Source organism: Corapipo altera, unplaced genomic scaffold (assembly GCF_003945725.1).
Source record: "Corapipo altera isolate COAL_440 unplaced genomic scaffold, ASM394572v1 55, whole genome shotgun sequence".
Lineage (NCBI taxonomy): Eukaryota > Metazoa > Chordata > Aves > Passeriformes > Pipridae > Corapipo > Corapipo altera.
In genome coordinates, this window is record NW_020884882.1 from 1,132,352 (window position 1) to 1,150,988 (window position 18,637).

General features: G+C 47.1%; 1 protein-coding gene across 1 annotated transcript in view; it reads right to left on the reverse strand.

Annotated features, from left to right (window-relative positions):
* Nucleotides 1-18,637, reverse strand: part of MAPKAPK3 (mitogen-activated protein kinase-activated protein kinase 3) — a 124,660-nt gene that overhangs the window by 65,958 nt on the left and 40,065 nt on the right. The gene's annotated exons all lie outside the window — the stretch shown is intronic.

Sequence of the window (18,637 nt, forward strand, 5' to 3'; positions counted from 1 at the left end):
CTCCTCTCCCAGGAGAGCTGCTCCAGCCACGGTCCCTCCATCCTGCCCAAAGCAAGCACAGTGTGCTCCCAACCACCAGAAAATGAAAAACATGCTCAGGGGAAATTTAAAAAAAGCTGAACTAGTTCCTCTCCATCCTTCTCCCTTTCTGAATCCACTGGCTTCAAAGTTCAAAATACTGCTTCAAAGTATCCCTGAAGCAGGTGCTGTCCTTCCTATGCCAGACACAGGCCTGACATTCCCTAGCAAATATTGTTTCCACAACCTCATCAACATGAGACCACGGGTAGATTTCCATTGCACACCGACCAGGAAATGTTGGCAAGGCATAATCTGTTCCAGATCAAGTTGTTGCACAAAAACAATCACGTCCCTCTTGGTTTTATGGGAAATGTGGAAAGAGAGCTAGACAGGGTAGAAGCAAAACACAACCAAAGTGGAAACATGAAAACAAAAGGAAGGAAAAGCTGCATCCATATTTACAAGGGAGCTTTGCAAACCCTGGAAAACACTGGAAAGAAAGATGCAGCATTTCTGACACAATAATTATTAAGTCATTTCTAAACTTCTTAGCTGGGCTGAACTCTTCCCCTGGCTACATATATGAAACTCTGCTGTTCCCTTTCCACAGATTGAAGGTGAAAGTGATTGGCATGAGCCAAGGCAGTACATAACTGCAGTCACACATGATTTTACTGCATCAGCTGTTATCTGAATAACTCCCACTCCTGCACCTTCAGCGTATATTGTTAAAGAAAACAGGTTCACATTCTGAAAACTCCTGTGCCAAACCTCTGTGCAGACTGAACTGACTTTTACAATTAAGTTCCACATCTCTGGAAAGAGGAGCACTCACAGAAATGCAGACTGGCCTTTATCAGCACCAAGGCACAGCTGCCACACAGTGACACCTGTGTAGTTTGCTGAGCCAATGCACAACTATTTGGGTTCTCTCTTGCTTTAGTTTCTATCTACAGACAGAAACGAGGATGTGGAGCATGGACAGAGTCTGAAAAACAGTGATAGGATTGGGAATAGAAATCCCAGTCCATGACTGAAAGCACAGCTCACTGCCACAGCAGAAATCCCCTGCAGTTTGTCAGGCACACATGGAATTGTTTTCTGCCTTAAATAATCAGCTTTCTGAAACAGCAGCACATGCAAGGGTAAATAACCCATGTATGTGCACATGTCCCTATCCTTTCTAATTTAGTGAAATCTCACTCCTTTCCCCAGATCCTCTCAGGTGCTCAGCTTCCCTCAGCCCAAGCCAGGGGAACCAGCACCAAATGAAGTGAATCAGCAGATTGTATTTAATTCTCTTACGACAGATGTGGTCAGGTGTTTCCAGCTATTGACCTATTGCCATTTCTAGTCCAAATTCCATCGTCAGTCTTACCTGCTATCTATGAAACTAAGGGAATTAAACCCAAAATTAACTGGATACTGTTATGTGTGGCTCTTCTGCTCTGCCAAACATGTTCTCATGCTCAAATCTGTCAGAAGCCAAGTATCACAGTACTCTCCTGTCTCTCCCTTATCACTGCTGAGACACTTGCAATCCTCATAGAAATGCATCATCCTCTTCCCCAGCCCTGAAATCATCAGTAGTCCAAAGGTCTGGAGTGGAAATATCCAGTGAAGATGTGCCAGAGCAACTCTGGATGCCAAGTAACATCCTCCAACTCCCTCAGTTCTGAGCAGCATTGTCACAACATTCATGTCACTCTGTCAGCAACCCCCACCTGTCATTCACAGGGAAAACAAGAGAAAAAACCACCAGACTGGGAGCTCCTTAGGAAACAGACCAGTCAGAGGAGAAAATAAAATGTTATTTAAAGAGATCTGCCCTGTCCTTGGGCAGAAATGTTCATTCTTTTCCCCTTCACAGCAACTCAGCTTTGAATGTTTCAGAGGGAGTCCAGGGGAACCCAGTCCTGCCAGTATTGCCCAAGGGCAGGGCAGCCAGGAGGGCCACGCAGCAGCTCCCTGTGTTGATAACACGTTCAGACTCAGACTAATTTCTTCTGAGACATGTTTATTCTCTGCCCACACCCGGGCCTGCCTCTGTATTTTTTTTATAATCACGGGTGCCAGTGTGAGGGAACAGGAACACGTGGAGACATGGCTTTATCTGGAGGCTAATGCTGCCTCATGTGAACTCCACTTTGATCTTCCACTGCCACTTCCTGAGAAACAAAACCATCATGTGGCTCTTGCTACTCACCACACAAACAAGTAGGGCAGGGAGCAGGCACAGTGCTGCAACATCCCTCAGACATCCATCATCACCTCTGCTACACAGCGAAAAACAAGTTTAGGGAAAAATGACAAAGTGGCCCTGGGAATAAAATCTGATTACAGTCTTTCAGCATTCACATCATGTAGACTAAGGAGTGTGCACAAACATACTCTTCCAAACTTTAGCAAGAACTAGTAATTTTTTCTACTTGAAAAACATTGCATTGTTCAGAGGAAAAGGGTAAGCAACATGTACACCAGACAGAAGGAAAACAATTTTAAGGGTTTCTCTTTTAGCTTTAGGCATTAAACTTCAAAAGGAAACTATGAAAAGTAAGTAAAGTACAATTTGGGTTTTATATAATGACATAGCACTTAACGTAAAAATTAGATGGCTTTTTGGATTGGGAATACAAAATGGGAGGGAATACAAAAAAGCTTCAGGACTTCAGCTAATACTCATTAAAGATGAGACTCAACAAAAAAAGAAATTTTACTGCAAACCACTTCTGGGTCAGTCCCTCAATCCCCTGGTAACCAGCTGTGGCAGTGGACATGGCTGGAGATGGGCTGTTGGCCCAGAGGTCAGCTCCACATACAGCTGGCCTTGCTTCCTTGCAAAATCATCATTTGAATAATTTAAATATAGAAAAGAGCAGACCCCAGAGGAAGCAGCCTGTCCCCACAGAGGAAAGTGTTCAGTCAGAACCGGTCCAGCCTGACATACCAACCTAGATTTGCAGAGAAGGGTTTCCTTTCATGAACCAGAACTGCCTTCACCCTTTTGTTTCTCTTCCTCAGACCTCACTGGCAGGGGTTTTCCCCTGAATGCCATAACTTCCTAAATGGAGGGTAAATGGACTTCACAGCCGGTCAGATTTGAGTTGGAAAAATGAATACAATGTCAGTTTTTGTCAAAATGGCTATTTTAAAAGAGCACTCTATCTAGGCAGGAAAGGCATTTGCTTTAATGTTCCCCTGTGGAACTACAGTGACAATAAAACCTTAAAATAATACTGGCTGCTGCAGCATTAGGTTTTCCAAACAGATCACCAGAGAACTTAGTATTTCTCAAAAATGTGATATAAATATGCCAGATGGAGGGACAAAAGAAGAGCTGGTCAACCAAAACTCAGTGGCAGAGCTCAGCCAAGACTTGACTCCTTGGACTCGGGCCTGGCAGGCTGTGTAACTCCATCATGTGACTGCCTTGATGCAGAGGATACACGGCAACTTCCAACTGCGGCTGTTGGAGAAGCGCTGCCCTTCCTGAAACAGCCCTGCCAAGGACACCCGCAAAACACAAGGGGCTGCATCGAGGTTCCTTTTCTGTTGAGTGTGATGGGAATTCATCTACTTCAGGGTTGAATTTGGTCTACTTAATATTCCTAGTTTTACGGAGAAGGATTTTATCTCTGGGGAAATTCTGACAAGGATTTGTCACTAAAGGAGGCTTTGACACCGAAGTGCAGCTGATTTAACACAGGAAAATCCTTCCCTCACAGACTGCCCCCAGCAGCACAAACCCTCACCTAGATGCTTCTCTTTTAAAAGCAAAAGCTTATGGTGCTGTGTACAGTTAAGTTCTGGCTTTCTGTGCCAGTCAGAACATGTGCAATGCCACTTTGGGATGTAAACATCAGTCTGGGGAAAACTGAGCAGCCAAGCCTGGATTGATCTCAGCAAACTCATTTCACCTTGGCTAAGACAGAGCTTTCAGTGATGACAACTCCTAAAAAACAACAGATCTGGGTTATATTCATGACAAAGAGACAGCAAGACCCACTGCTCAGCTCCTGGGATGCCTGTCCCTGCCAACTGCCCCTCGCTGCCCGTTCTTTGTGGGCTCACTCAGTACAAAGCAGCAGAGATTTAATAGCTGCTCAGACACTGCAGTCTTTAATGTCAGGGCTGCCTCCTCCCTAGAACAGCAATATGGTTTGAAATCTAGCATACAGAAGGCAGCGCTGTGTTTATACTTGTCAGAAGTTACCCAATTTGGCAGCGATTCCTCCCATCATGCAAGTGTCATCACAGCCACTGCCAAACGCTGCAGAGGCAGAGTTCAAAACACCACCTCCAAGCCTGGAAATATGTTGAAGAAACATGCTGCCCAGTGCACATGCTATGTGTTTGCACTTGTCTGAAGATGCTAAGCACTAATAAGAGGTGTTGTTATGATTAAAACATAAATGTGAAAAAGCCTAAAATATGACCTAATATTATTTCCAGGGAACATTTTTGAAAATCTCTGTAATTCTTTTGGAAAATACCTCCCTCTCCTCTAAGCCCTTGGTTTTGGAATACTCCTTACATTCTTTTAGGACTCTTTGTATTTCACTCCTCTTTAATTCCCTTCCTTTCCTCCAGTCCTGGGCTATGAAAATCATCTTGGCTGAGAGGCACTGAGCAGCACTTCAGGAAGAACATGTACAAAACAGCACTGCAAGATTGGAGAGGGGCTGAGTGATCTATGTATGGGCCAACGTGGAGGCTCCATAGTACTGTTTTCTTTCCAAGAATATAGGAGATTGAAGGCTTCCCTGTGCATGCAAAACTTTTCCTTGCTGATCAAATCCTTCAGTGCGGGGTTAGTGTGACTTGTCAGGCAGCTGAGTCAGGGCTATTCACAAACAGCAAGAGTGGGCAAATGTTGTAATACCCTCTGTGGCTCGGGATACTGAAAATGAGCTGGGAGAAAGAGTTTGCTGCTGCAGAAGGTGTTGATTGTGTTACACAGGGAATAGCTGCACTCTGCACTCCCAGTGCAGACCCCTCAGATGACACAAACCGGACTGGTACGCTGCTCCTACAGCTCCCCGTTATTCCTTCAGTCATCTCTCCTCATCCACACCAGTTTCCATGTGACATACTCAGGCACCCCCAGGCTGCATATAACCTTCTAGCTTGGCTCTGAGTTAAGGGAAGAATTGCCCCGTGCTTTGCCAGCCCTCATGTCAGGCAGGGAGGAGCCTGATCCACACGCTCCCGAGTACACGGGTCCCTCCTGTTTGGTAGTGGCACGTAAAGGTACCTGAAGGCTATGAGTTTTTCCGTCCTGCCTGGCTGTATAACACAGCCTGTCTTGCCTGAAAGGTGAAACTTCACTACACAAGCCAGAGCAAATCAGGCACGCAGCTGAAAACAGAATAACTTGTGCTGGTGTCAAGTGACAGCGTGACACGGACCTGTGCTGTAAGTGAAGATGTCACATGCTGGCTTCTGCTGCTCCAGAACTAGAAGGGCAGTGGCAGATTTTGACAGAAACCATGCACTGATCATCATGTTCATACAAATCATGGTTCCAAAGGGACAGTCCAGCACAGCTACTGAAGTGGAAATACTCCACTCAGTCTTGGATGGGAAGAGAGGTGGGTTCAGGAAAGTCCCCTCCATAACACAACCCTGCCACATGTTATCAATCCAGACCTACTTGACTAATAAGCAATAAAAATAATATACTATCCTGGTTATGCAGGAGGCGACAAGCAGGATTTTGCATCTTAATTTTGTAGTTTATTTTGTATTTACCTCTTGGCCTATTGCTACTCCAATAATCACCTCCTTTGTCTCAGTTCTTCTTAGAGGAATTAGCTGATGGAAGAGCAATACTCCTGTCAAAGAGCTGCTTATACCAAGGACAGTCTTTGTTCTGTGAGCCAAAAGAAATACTCTCTTCTTATGCTTGGGATAAGGGAAATAGTAAACTGCCAAAGAAGCTGGTTTTTAATTATCTCTTCCCATATCCCCAGCAGCAGCAGCCAGCATCCCTCTTCAGCCTATTACTTAGGTGGAGTTAAAACCCCAAAGGCTTACAGGAAATGCTATATATCCTATAGTGATCCCTATAACTAGCATCAATGCTTCCTGGAGCAGAAACAGAAAGCTCTCAAAAGTCTCAGTTACTGACAAAACAAATGACTTAATGAAAAGGGTACATGTTAGGGACACTGCTGATTCCAGGCAGGCACCTATTGCATGGAACAGCCCAACACACACTGGATAATGCAGCTGGCTGAGGTCACACTCCTCATCAGGTTTACCTTGAGCAACTATGGAGATATAAATATTCCCAGGGCCTGGTTGTTCCAGTGTCTTTGCTTTCTAAGATGGGCACTTCAAATGATGACAACACAGGGAAACAAAGCGTAAAGGAATTATTTTTTCCCCTTTTCCTCAAGCCTTCCTAAGGCTGATGGAATTAGTGCTGCAGTGCTGGCTTGGAGGCATTTGATGATTAAAGCCTACCAAAGGAAGCACTTCAAATTATGTCAGGGAACATGGATTTTTCATCTGTCTTTTGCCTTGGAGAGATGGCTTTTTGATGCAAAGGGAGATAAGTCAAATGAGATTTTTATTATGCTTTATTTTTGTTATGCTGTCAACCAAAGGAAAAAGGGAAAACCCAGGCCCTCTAGCCACTCTGCCATTAGGCATTCCTGCCAGTTGGAACCACTGCCATAGAAAAATCCCAGCTCATTACTGTGGAACACACCCCCAAAACTCTCCCTGTGTGAAGATGCCAGTGAGCAAAGACTGTTCACAAAGACCCTCCTCAGCTTCATCTCCCTGCCCCAGTTTTAAACCTCGGGATCAGTACACAGGCCAAGATGATTCTGTTAAAAATCAGCATGCAACGTGTTCTGAAGTCCTGCTCCATGGACACAAACCTCTTAACTTGACCCCTATCCTGAAAGAACCATGGCTGGGATAGTTTCCAACAGCAACAAGAAAAAAGGATGGTGGCACAAGAATACAAGCAAACCTGTAAATAGTTAAAGCAATGAGTATCAGTACAGCAGAATGGCACAGACATTGACAATCTGCACTGGAAAGTCTCTGGGTTTTTTTTCTTAAACTTGTTTGTTTAACTCTGTGGACCTCAGCAACATTTTATTGTTCTTTTTCTCCTCCTTTCCCACTTGAACTCTGTGCATGTTCAGGGAACATAAGGAAAACTGGCAAATAAAGGAAGTTTCCTCTTTGGTTCCTCTTTTTGTTTTGCAGAGAGATGTTGGGCCTTTTTGTGTCCTCTGCATGACCTCCAGTGGAGAGGTAGGAAGGAAAAGGCTGAGGATACAAGGACTCAGTGCACATCTACATGGTACTTGGCAGAAGTGCCTGAATGGGCGGAGTTTTCATGTCATTCCTTCTTTCTGCTCCCCGTACTGGTGATCTGCTTCCATATCATCAGAAAATACCTGATACAGAATTATCAGTGGTGACCAGCCTGGCCTTGAGACACACAAAGGCAGCCACAAGATTCAGCAGCTGAGGACAAACTGGGATACCGAAGGCACTTCAAATCCTACACAGTTACCAAGTAACTATTTAACCTCTGTTTTCAAAGGACAGCTCTCCCTGCGGAAAGTGGGTCATTTCTTTTACATCAAATTCAAAACAGACCGACCGTAGCTGTGTTCACTCAAACCAGTTATTCTGCCTATACCAGGCAGTTCCCAGTGCTGTCTTAGGCTCAGAGTAATCCTGTGCACCTCACTGAAAATCCTTTGAACAACCCAACAACAGAGGATGTATTCAGATCATTCCTTTATCCCCAGGGATGACACACATCTACGTGAACACTGTGTTTGATCAATGGATTTACACGCGGTGGCGCAGAGACAAGGGCTGCCCATGGGTGAGGGACAGCAGCCAGGCAGAAAGGGACCTGGGAGTTTGGATTGACAGGAAGCTGAACATGAGCCAGCAGTGTGCCCAGGTGGCCAAGAAGGCCAATGGATCCTGGCCTGGATCAGGAACAGTGTGGCCAACAGGTCCAGGGAAGTGATTCTTCCCCTGTGCTCACCGCTGGTGAGGCCACACCTGGAGTGCTGTGTCCAGTTCTGGGCCCTCAGTTCAGGAAGGACATGGAGGGGCTGGAGCAGGTCCAGAGAAGAGCAACGAGGCTGGGGAAGGGACTGAGGAGAGGGTGAGGGAGCTGAGGTTGTTCAGCCTGGAAAAGAGGAGGCTCAGGGGAGACCTCATCACTCTCTACAACTACCTGACAGGAGGTTGTAGCCAGGTGGGGGTTGGTCTCTTCTCCCTGGCAACTATCAGCAAGACAAGAGGCTTCAGTCTTAAACTGTGCCAGGGGAGGTTTAGGTTGGATATTAGGAAGAAATTCTTTACAGAGAGGGTAATCAGCCATTGGAATGGGCTGCCCAGGGAAGTGGTGGATTCTCCGTCCCTGGAGGTTTTTAAGACAAGACTGGATGTGGCATCAGTGCCATGGGCTGGGAACCACAGTGGGGTTGGATCAAGGGTTGGACTTGATGATCTCAGAGGTCCTTTCCAACCTGGCTGATTCTATGATTCTATGACACTGGGGACCAAACTGAGCTCGAGTCCCCCAGAATGCCTCCTCTGACCTAAATCGAATCCTCACAGAGCCCCAGGAAACGCGCCCGGCTGCAGCCGCCGGCACGGGAATGCCCTTTATGGAGAGTGGGCAGAACGCCCGGCACCAAAACAAACGGGCTGTACCCGGGCTGAAGAGCCTCCCAGCTCCAACCCAAGCTCCCCAGCAGCTCCGGGGCAGCACTGCCGGCCAGCACGCACGGGGGGGTTCTCTGCGCTGCCGCTGAGGTCAGACCCACATGAGCAACCTCTGCAGAAAGCAAGTCGGGCCCAAAGTCATTCCGTACAAAGGTGACCTTTGCAATGCTGTCTCAAATCTGAGCAAGAGTAATTTGTAAGTGGCCCAACCTCCCTTGTTCCCTGCGCTGCCAGAGGAAAGACAAGTGCGTTGGAGCGACAGGACACTAAAGGAAAGCACAAGTGGCTTCTCTTGTCCGTAGCGCAACCAACCCCACATTTCTCATCCTGGCTTAGAAAGCTTGTGGAGTAGAGCTGTCCCTGGGCTCCTCACCATATAAGGTCTTCCCTTGGTCCTTTCCCTCTCAAACTGCAAACGCTCTGGCTTCACCTCTCATCCAACAGTCCCCACCCTGTGCTCTATTGCTCTGGCACAAACCCCAGCGCTGTGCTCTCCAGGCCGGGAGGCACAGCCCTTCCCCACCATGGTGGAGGGCAGATCCCTGGGGAGGAACCGCTCCTGCTCTCCAGAAACTCACTTCTCTGGAGCAGGTGCAGCACAGCATTAGAGCACCTGAACAGGTCTGACTCCTCACTAATGAGCTTTTCATGGAAAGTTGGATTCTGTTACTAATTACATCTAGCTACACCCTTCTTGTGACAAACACCTATTCCACCCTGTGCTTACTTGACAGAAGATGGTTAAGAGATTTTTCCTGGAAAGAAACCAACTACAAACCAGCATTTTCTCTTGCTGTCTTCATACACTGTATCTGATTAGTTTCATTCTCCTGTGCTGTTAAATGTTGAGTTCCTAAGAGTATTAAACTTATTTTTTATATAAATACATATATATTTATCTAAGTACCATCCTTATTTTTTTGAGTCTCCAAAGCAGACCAAAGGAGCTTGGAAAAATAATTTTTTAATTCTACTCAACCTCCTCTGCTTGGAAGAGTACTTTTTGCCTCTTCCATATGGCACACTAATATTTTTTAATGCATGAAGAATACTTCAGACGTGATTTACCTCCCACATTGTGGAAAACGTGGTGCAACTCCCAGCTAAGTCACCCAAGCGTGTGGGAAAGGGCAGTCACACCCACTCCGTGCAGCATTGGCTGCAGACAGCCCAACAAAAGGCTTTGATGTGGGAATGGAGGAGCCAGAGGGGCAAACTCATGTGTCTGGGGTGGGAAACAAAAGCAGAGCCCTTTCTGACTTTTCACTAGCCAAGCAGCAGGGTTATGTTTGCTGCTGGTTGAGCAGGATCCATCCACGGATCAAGTGTGACATCAATAGCAGCACGTCTCCTTCTCCTACTTTAACTTTGAAAGGCCACCTCTGCAGGCAGGAAAACTTCAGATCTTAGTGCCAGTGGCTCCTGCAGTCTGAGATGATCCTCACCCTGCACTACAGGAGTCAGAATCAATCCCAAGTGGATAACTTCTCAGGGCAATAGTTTGAGAGCCCAGCAGACCTGCAGGAGAGTGGCATAACCTGCACCTCAGAGTACTCCAAGTGCCCCATGTTCTGGTCTCAGATTCAGACATAAGTTAATTAAATAATTCAGTTATTATCACAAGTTGATTTTGGTGAGTAACAAAAAACTGACCTGCAGGAAGACACTGAGTACACAGAGAGCACAAGCGCTATGAATCCACACACTGCCTCAGTGCACCCTGACTTCCTGATAAAGACAAGCTCCTGAGCTCGGGGCAGCTGAAGGTTCCAAAGGTCTGCAGCACCAGGACTGCTCTCATGCAAAGGAGGTGCTTTCCTGCGCTGCAGTTTCAGTCTGACACACCAAGGCAGGAGCACCTTCCCCTGCTTCTCACATCTCAGGCTGCACCCACAGGACGTGGCTCTGCACTCAAAAAGCAAGCTGGGGTGGAAAGAAACTTCCAGCTCTTTCCACTGCTCTCTTATTTCCAGCCCTTGGCACAGCCGGCTTTTTCATTTCATGTTATCTCCCTTAGGCCTCTGCTATTAAAGACTGAGGTGGTATTTTTCCCTTCTTCCCTGGCTGCCCTCAAACACCAGGCCACAGGTATTTGGTCCAGATAAAAGAAGATACAAGTGATTCTGTAAATACCAGAACATCTCTGGGATGACAGTGATCCAAAAAAGATGAGTCCAGGCCCTATCACCAGCCCAGCCCAGCCAAGAAAAGACCAAATTGCAGCTGTGAAATTTGCAGTTCATATTTGTTCCTTTAAAAGTAGAGAGGCAAGAACAGTGCAAGTACAATAGCGAAAGGTGAAGGAAAACATCACAAAAATGGGAATATGAAGTAGAATTACAAATCTATAGTGTAAGGAAGGAGTGGACAAGTTATCTCTTGAGCTTTTGGGTCTCCAGAAATGAGAAGGATGCTGACAGTACCCTCTGGCTGCCCTGGGGCCCACAGAGACACCACAGAAGGATGGCCCAGTGCCTTTCCCACGCAGGAGGCTGCAGGAAGCATTAATACCCCACTGATGTGATTGAAGCTGTGTGCAGCACTGTCACTGTCTCTGTCAGGCTACAGAAAGGAAACTAAAGAGCTCTTTAAGCCATCCAGGCTCAGTCAGCCCTCCCCCCTGCCAGGTTTCTGTGGAAAGCCCATTGCTCCCCGGGGTCATTTTCATTTCGCTTCAGCTCTTCCAGGAACTGAGCTGTGCTGACACAGTCCCTCCTCTGCCACACACCCAATCAGCACACCGAGGGAGGCATTTCTAAGGAAGCTAATTGAACAGGCTTTATTACAAAGAAAAAAGAAAGAGGGGGAAAAAAAAAATCAAAAAAACCTCCCAAAAAACCCCAACAAAAAAAACCCCAAACCAAACCAACATCCACTGCTTTGCTCTACAAGCAAATCCTATGAAACACAGAAACCCAGAGAGCAAGATGCATCAGCTGGAAATATTGTTTAGGGAAGCATACGAAGATGAAGATGAACTTTCCCTGGAGCCTGGAAGGGACATAAGACCCACACCTGGCCTGCACCTTACACCTGACAAGGGGGTCTCAGTCTGGGGGGCAGTGCCTAGAAAAGAGGAAAGATGGCAGCTTTACACACACTTTTCAGGGTGAGCTCTGGGGTACAACTCGACTCAGAGTTGCCCCTGTGACAGGAATTGCTGTTCACTCTGCAAACCCATCCCCAGTGATTAGCACACCGAAGTGGAGGAAAGCCAAGGACACCGAGCACACACACTGTATTTGCAGAGCTCCAGAGGCCCTCTCTGTACTGTAGTAACTCCCAAGGCAACCCACCTTCCTGCTGCACCCAGCTCCTGGAATGAATCCTGATGTCACATAGAGAGCACTGCAAGGCTGGGACAGTCATACTTTGATTACCTAAAATGCACATCCCAGTGGTACATCCCCTCCCACAAGATGACCCCAACCCACAGTTATTTATAGCAACTGGCCTTCTACAGGTTTTCACCTGGGGCTTTCTAAAGGCTTTATGAACATGTGCTAAACTCAGCACAGGTGTAATTTTATCATGGCTAGAACTTATCCTTAATCCACATATTGATGCACAAGTTGCTGGAGGATATATAAGAATTACTCCACAGATCTCTGTACCACAAAACAAAGCAATTCACTTCTAGGCAGCACCTCCAAACTAAAGATTGGAATTCTAAGTCAGGAAGCATTCACAATGAATTTAAGGAGGTGAAACCTTTTATCCACCAAGAGGATAGACAGGATGCAAACATTATTGTTCACTTTTTTACATTATGTTCTCTGGGCTCTTTGACTGTAAGTGCACATCTCTCCCACCCGATGAGAGGATCTCCAATTCTGTGCAGTGATAGGCTCAGGTACACCTGAAAGGCAGATAATCTTCAACTTGAAGGATGAATGGGGTTGAGATATCTTCAATGTCTTCCTGATACCTTTTATTTACAGGAGTAAATTCACACAAAGGCTTGTGTAGCTGCCAGATTCTTGAATTCTATTTAAATTCCTCCAGCAGTTGCAGCTAGAAAAGTGTTTTCAAATTCCTACTACTTCTGAGCAGGAAACCCCACAAACAGCCCAGTGCAGGTGTGGCTGCTCTCCCCTGGAAGACCCAGGAGCAGGGAAGGTGAGCCCCGTGCAGGTGCTCTCCCCACAGCAGGTTGTCCAGCCCAGGTGTGTGCTCTCCTGCTCTGGGCAGCAGAGCTATGGCACTGGAGTCCTCCTGCCAAACTGAGGCATTGCTGGTGGGCAGCAAATCCTGCAAACACCCCCTATTTGCACCCAGGCAGCTGTGGGGGCTCAGTGTTTCCAGCTGTGGGGTCAGTGGTGAGGCTGTGCCGGCGGAGTATCGACCTCTGCATTGGATTTACTGTTATCACAGATGGTTTGCACAGCCTTTGAGCTGCTTAAACATCCCCTTGGGACTGAGAAGCACCAGTAAAGACACCTGCTAATGCCTTATTCCAGGAAATTTTGTTGCTCCTAAACCTTTCACCTGTCTCTGCTCCTCTGGCCTTTTCCCAGACAGTTTATTCTCCGGTTGCATGAGACTAACAAAGGAGAAGGCAAACAAATAGGGAGAGATACGCAGTATCCAGAGGGAATGAATACACTGGCACCAGATCACATTGCTGCCATATGGTGCTGGGAATACCTTTGGAAGCTTCCTATCCATTGCTGAGCAAGAAATCTGCACAGGTGTTCCCTAAAGCCCACCCAGGAGCCAGTTCACAGGGAAAAGCCTCTTCCCATGACAGCCCTGATTTCAGGGTGCACAGATGCCTCCCCTGGCTGACGAGGCAGAGTCTTGTGCCTTCTGCACCCTTCTTAGGGCACCACAAAAAGACCAGGAGTTTTTAAACATTGCTCTGAAACTATTCCCACTCCTCTCCAGCTGCTCCACGCTCCCTGATGCGCCATGGGAGTCCAGCAAGCGGGATTTTCCACTGCAACTCTTGGCATGACAATGTGGCACAGAGAACACAGAGGAAGGACAAAAGCTGCTTTTACTCCAGGAGCCAAATGGCATGTGGCACAACCCAGTTAGCCAAAGGGCCATGGGAAGCCAGTCCAAGCTGCAGGGGGTGCAGCCATTCTCAGATTCCCAATCCCAGGCATTGCTCATCATTCGCAAGGGAACACTCAGGCAGGAACTACCAGTGCTTTTAATGTCAAAGAAAGGGGGTTCTCTGACAGGACAAAGGAAGTATTATAACAATAAATCTGTGTGTTTAGGGAGTGGTAGGATCTGTTTGCTTTGGGATGCCAGTTTCCCATAGGAAAAGCAAGCTGAACATCTTATGCTTCATTAGATTAGGTAACAAATTCATAAAAAGTTAACTCCTTGACAGCTCCTTTGAGGAATTATTGCACAGCCTGTTTGAAAGCAAACAGGTGGAAAAGTTGAGACTTGTTTCACCCTTTGGAGACACACTTAACAAACGAGTTATGTGCAAACTTCAAAGCAAACCTTTGCTAGAAGGAAAGAAATTGCAACAATGGATGGATCGAAAATCCCTCAAGACTTCACAAACATGATAATTGCTCTACTATTCCACCACCGATCTGCAGTGGCAGCAAGAAGCTTCTATCATGAACCCTCCGTCTCTTTTTTGGCAGTCAGTAACAGCTGAAATGCAGATTCTATCCATGAAAGCAGCAGTTTATAACTGAGTGAATAATGACATGAGGCACCTGCACCTATTTGTGCAAATTGCACAAGGGAAAAGGAGAGAAGAAACAGAGATTTCTTTTGTTTTCAGCTTGGTATAGAATTTCTTGGCTTCTCTCTGCTCCATCCTGTCTCTTTGCTACAGCAAAGCAATAAGTCACAAAACCAAGGAGTCCTGAGTGCCTGCATCCAACAGAATATTTAGTGAACGAGGGGGAAAATGGAGACACGAAGGAAAAGCTGTTTTAGCTGCATTCAGGTACAAGAAAGATGCCCTGAAAGCCCTGGGAGTAACATCATTAGAGCAGAGCATCTACAAACAACCCAAATATATCGCTCTCCCAGTTCCTCAAGGACTTTGCTCAGAAAAGTAACCAAAAAGGAACTGAAGCTGGTAAGGGGAAAAGGAAGACTCCAGTTGAAGAGTCCACGAGCAGTATTTGCAGGATGGCTGCTCAGAGTGTGCATGCTCCTTCAACAGTGCCTGCATCAACCCCACACCAGCAGAAAGAAGCTGTGACAAGGAATCACCCCCTACCCAGCACTCACCCTCGTAGTATAAAAGCACAGCAGGGGGGGAGCATCATGTATGGGGAGAGGGAGAGTGGACCAGAGGGCCTGAATTCAGGATTTCTGATGCTTCCAGGTGAGTAAGAAGTGAGCAGGGCCCCCTCCAGACCACAGGCAGGAAGGATGCTCTGAGTGCAGCTGGCAGAGCTGCTCCTGCCTGTGGCCCCAGGAGATTCCCAAGTTCTGGTGAACACCCCACTGTGCCTCCCTTCCTTTAACCCTGATGGCAGGGGCTCTCTGCCCACGTCCCCGCAGAGCACATGGAGTTATTAGAGGGAGATTATCCAAGCACAGCACTGCAACCCTTTTGCTGTCTTTCTAGGAAACAGCTAAGCTTTCTGATCTCCTACCAGAAACTAAAAAGCAAATTAAATGTTAATAAAACCTTAATAAAGAGCTACTCTTCTGCATTTTAATTAGTTGTTCATAGAAACCAAATGCATCTAACAGACTGAGAAAAGGAACAGCAACAAGGAAGTTGCTACGGCTTTGATGGAAGAGCTACTCCAGCAGCATAATCCTGTGAATCCATTAAGGTCTTTTACATGGAGAGCAAGAACAGCTGCCTCCCCCACAAACACATGCTTCTTCCCAAACAGAGGGCATATGTGAGCTGAAAAGACTTTGCTGGCTCCCATTTTATGGAAGTTTCTCCACAGTGGAAAAATACAGAAGAAGTAACAACAAATGAAGAGGAGAAAAGGCTCAAAAACAGCATCAGAAAATCTGATGAAACACCAGAAGCAGAATCACAAAAAATCCACGAGGAGAAAGAGGTTTGAGGGTTGACTGGTACCTGAGAAAGTTATTAAATGTAAAAGCAAAGAAAAAAATCTGCTACGATGTCCAGGGGAAGGCTGATGCAAACAGCCCCAGCAGATAATGCATTTGCTGGCTGGAGCACAACGTGACAGAGCTGTGGTTGTCAGCACAAGTCAAAAAAGAGCAGCAAAATTCAGGGTCAGAGCTGGAACACAGTTCACAGGACTTTTCAGAGAGTAGGACTAGACTGGAAACAGTGTGCAGAATAATAATATCCCAGTAAAATTCATGGCACTGATGATGTCAAGCCCTAAGGGACTCATCTGGTCTGGCCAGAAGGGCAGAAAGTGAGAGTCCTTGCCTTCTGTCTTTGAACTACTCACCGTGGGTTTGCCCTCCTCTGCCAGGAGAGAGACCCTTCCATGTGTGCACTCCCCAAAACCTGAAAAGGCAGGCACTGTCTGCATTGCTACAGTGCCTTAGAAAAGTTCCTTGGAAGCCAATATCCAACTTAAACACTTCCTCTATCCTCTTCTCATTTGAAGTTGACCCAGAGCAACTCAGTAACTGTATGTAGGTGTGTTTAAAGCCAAGTGCTGTGAGAAATTCTCTCCTCCCAGGCTGCCAGCAGCATGTGAAATAATTTTAACTTCTAAGTGGTCAGTAAGAATAACAGTAATTTGTCAGTGTCATGCTGAGTATTTTCCTTAGAAGCTCTGCAGGGCTTGGGAGAAAATTTCCCATCGTCTCTTGTGCTGGAATGAGGGAATGTGCAGCAGGCCTGAAGCCGGGACAGGCAAAGGCCTGATGACAGCCATGGAACTGGGAAGCAGAAAGTGTGGGACAGCAGCACCAGGCACTGGTGCTCCATCTGCTGCATCTTGTTCCATTTATTCGAGGTCATGTGGCTGTGGGAGGTTTCAGGGTCCCCAAATCTCTGTCTGAGTTCCTGGCACCCTCTCCAACTCCTACCATGGATATGATGACTGATGGCGGGAAATTTTGACCTTTTAGCTCCATATCCCTTTTCTAAATTCCTGTGGTCACTACTGCTATCCCTTGTGTAGCAAATTCTTTCCCTGTCTCCCTCCAGAAGCCAAACAACATTCTGTAGTACAGATCTGAGCAAGGCATAAATCTCCAGGCCCTTGCACCTCTGGTAATCTTCCCAGTCCCGTGGCATGACTCCAAACTTTTGCCCCCAGCCACTGGGGAGCCCCAGGTCACTGGACGAGCTCTTTTGCCATCCTTGGAATGGCAGCGAGAATTCCCTGAAGCGTCCCGCAGGGCCCGGGGCCGCAGTTCCCGGAACTGGCGCTGCTGACTCGGTCCGAGCTATTCCTAGAACCGCTGGCCTGCACTCCCCCCGGGAATGGGGGGGCTCGGGGGGCCAGGGCAGGGCAGGGGGAGGGAGGATGACAGAAGAGAGACTATGCTGCACAGACCCTTCGGCCCTCCAGACATTCCCCTCTCCTTTTCCATGTGAACCCCAGGAGGGTTGTTTTGACCTCCTTTTTCCAGTGCTGGCAAGGATGAGCCCAGCTGCAGCCTGTCTGGACTGGCAGCTGGCAGCAGCAGCTCCCACCTCTTCCCCAGCTCCCTTGCCCGGCGCTGCCTCCCTGCTCCTGCCATATCTCAGCTTTGCTTTCAGTAATTCCAGCTCCTGGATTTGAAAACGGCTCTGCCAGAGGCAGCAGCCACGCCAGGGTATCAGGCTCTCCAGGCATCTCCACACGTTATACCAGGAAACATCAGTGATAATAAACACCATCGAGATGGAAATTTGCCACATAACACAGCAAGATTTAAACTAGGCTTAGCCTAACACAGGCAATCTAGGCTGGGCATGATCCCCATCACCGTTATGGCAGCAGTGAACAAAGACCACGGGCAAGGCCACCCTCGTTTTATAGGACAGCTTTTCTGCCCCAGGCTTTCCCAGGCATTCCCATGGAGCCACCTCAGCTCCTCACTGTGCTCTGAGCAGCTGAGTGCACAGCCCAGCACACACCTTGCTATACAATTTATTTCTAGGGAATAGATGTCTGCAGCATGAGTCAGACATGGCTCGGACCAAGATCTTTTCTTAGCTAATGCCATGTAATTTTTCTGGTTCAAGACAACTGTGCCATGGTGATGGAGAAAGAACCTGGCCCGCAGTCCAGCTTCCCCCAGCACAGCGTTTAACTGCAGACAGATTTAGGGTTTTCAGAAGGAAGCTCTCTGAGCACCTGGCTGACAAGTAACAGCCAGAAAAACCCAGAACACGGTGGGTGAAAATTAGGAGCTGAAAGCAAGTAAATAAATGGGTTTCCCTGCTCTGACAGCACACACTTTTCCTTCAATCATCTGCACTTCCATGGAAGGTGATGATATTGCTCCATTTACTGAGTTTTTCCTGGCCTGTCCCCAAGGCCACAATACTGTGTGTTTATTTGGTTTTCATAAGGGCAAAGAAGAGTATTTGGGTAACACAGAAAGTTTACTATGGACTTTCACCTTCCCAATCTTAAACCAAGTGTGACAACTGCAATGAAAAATATTTACTGCTGTTTACACATATTGAGGGGGGGAACTTTGGGAAGAGAGAAGCCCTTCAGTCTCATTCCACACCCTTCTCAACAGCTTCCTTACAAATTATTTATTACATACAAGAGGAAAAAGAAGAAAATGTCAAGATCTAGGCTGTACAATGATCCCAGAACACACCGCTGAACCTCTGGAGACACTGAGCACAGACAAGTCAGGCACATCCAGGGAGTTATTCATGCTGGCCTGTGTGGAAGAATTCTAGCAACAAGCACTGCTGTTACTGAGCACGTACCTGAGGCCACTGTGTTCACCTTCTAGTAAGCAAGCAACACGCAACACTGCCTTTCCTTGGCATCCAAAACCACGCTGG